Here is a 2236-nt window from a genome sequence, read left to right on the forward strand (position 1 = left end):
CACCTGTGTGTTTTCACTGTGGCTTCTGTGTGTGTGTGTGTGTGTGTCAGATGGTGAGGGGGTTTGGGATTGGTTACACATTACATATGTGTTACTGTCTTTAACCAGCTGAATGCAACAGCGCCTGTGTCTTCCAGTCAAAGTGACGTTAATCTTTTAGAATGAGAATGATAGAGTAAGTGTGTGTGTGTGTGTGTGTGTGTGGGGGGGGGGGGGGGGGGGGCGCACTTTTGTCACAGTGTTGGATAGGAATAATTTGAATTCGTTAAGATACACACACACACACAAACATGCACAGTAGGTTTGTGGCCCAGTTGAAATCATTTCTCACGCACAGCAGAGAAACATGTTGGCAGCCAGGCAATTAGGGTTTGGTTTGTTGGCAACCAGGAGAGTTTGACTGACAGATAGTACACAGGACCTAAAGATTAGCACAATGATGCGATAGTATGTTGAAGAGAAAGAGAAAGACAGAGAGAGAGAGAGTGTGTGTGTGTGTTGGGGTGGGGGGGGGTTTGGGGGGTGGTAGACGGGTTCAGGGGGGCAGGGGACAGAGAGGGAGAGAGCAGTATGGAAATAATTTGTAAAAGTAAGATTAACATGAGGCAGCTGTCCATGTTTCAGATTAGTCTTAGTGAGGGTGTGTGTGTGCGTGTGTGCGTGTGTGTGTGTGTGTGTGTGTGTGTGTGTGTGAATGTTTGTGTGTTTGTCTGTCTGGTTGAGTGACTCTCAGAGAGAGGGGGAGGAATGAGAGGAGAGAGAGAGAACACGAGTGTCAGGGCAGTTTTCCTCTGTTGGCTTTTATTTAATATAAACGGCTCATTCTCCTGTCATAACACACCATGTTCACAGCTGCTCTCTGCTTCCCACAGCTTACTGTCAGAATGGGGAGGGGGGGGGGGCAAAGAGAGAGAGAGAGAGAGAGAGAGAGAATAAGACTGAGGCAGAGAAGACAGAGAAACAGAAACAGAGAGAGAAAGAGAAAGAGAAACAGAGAGAGAAAGAGAAAGAGAAAGAAAAGAGAAAGAGAAAGAAAAAGAGAAAGAGAAAGAGAAAGAGAAAGAGAAAGAGAAAGAGAAACAGAGAGAGGCAGAGAAACAGAGAGAGACTATACATATGCATTCAGAACACCTATCATCATGTATCATCAGTTGTGTCTGTAAAACAGTGGAGCTGTGTCTTCACTTTGGGCCAGTTTAATGCTGATTTGTCTAGTTTCTGTGTCATCTCAGCGTTGGGTAATTGTTGTATGGTGTAGAGTAATAATGAGTAATGTATTTCAGCGTTGGGTAATTGTTGTATGGTGTACAGTAATAATGAGTAATGTATTTCAGCGTTGGGTAATTGTTGTATGGTGTACAGTAATAATGAGTAATGTATTTCAGCGTTGGGTAATTGTTGTATGGTGTACAGTAATAATGAGTAATGTATTTCAGCGTTGGGTAATTGTTGTATGGTGTAGAGTAATAATGAGTAATGCATTTCAGCGTTGGGTAATTGTTGTATGGTGTACAGTAATAATGAGTAATGTATTTCAGCGTTGGGTAATTGTTGTATGGTGTAGAGTAATAATGAGTAATGTATTTCAGCGTTGGGTAATTGTTGTATGGTGTACAGTAATAATGAGTAATGCATTTCAGTGTTGGGTAATTGTTGTATGGTGTAGAGTAATAATGAGTAATGTATTTCAGTGTTGGGTAATTGTTGTATGGTGTACAGTAATAATGAGTAATGTATTTCAGCGTTTGGTAATTGTTGTATGGTGTACAGTAATATGGAGTAATGTATTTCAGCGTTGGGTAATTGTTGTATGGTGTACAGTAATAATGAGTAATGTATTTCAGCGTTGGGTAATTGTTGTATGGTGCACAGTAATAATGAGTAATGTATTTCAGCGTTGGGTAATTGTTGTATGGTGTAGAGTAATAATGAGTAATGTATTTCAGCGTTGGGTAATTGTTGTATGGTGTAGAGTAATAATGAGTAATGTATTTCAGCGTTGGGTAATTGTTGTATGGTGTAGAGTAATAATGAGTAATGTATTTCAGCGTTGGGTAATTGTTGTATGGTGTACAGTAATAATGAGTAATGCATTTCAGTGTTGGGTAATTGTTGTATGGTGTAGAGTAATAATGAGTAATGTATTTCAGTGTTGGGTAATTGTTGTATGGTGTACAGTAATAATGAGTAATGTATTTCAGCGTTTGGTAATTGTTGTATGGTGTACAGTAATATG

The sequence above is a fragment of the Chanos chanos genome, chromosome 6 (genome assembly GCF_902362185.1).
Source record: "Chanos chanos chromosome 6, fChaCha1.1, whole genome shotgun sequence".
Classification (NCBI taxonomy): Eukaryota; Metazoa; Chordata; class Actinopteri; order Gonorynchiformes; family Chanidae; genus Chanos; species Chanos chanos.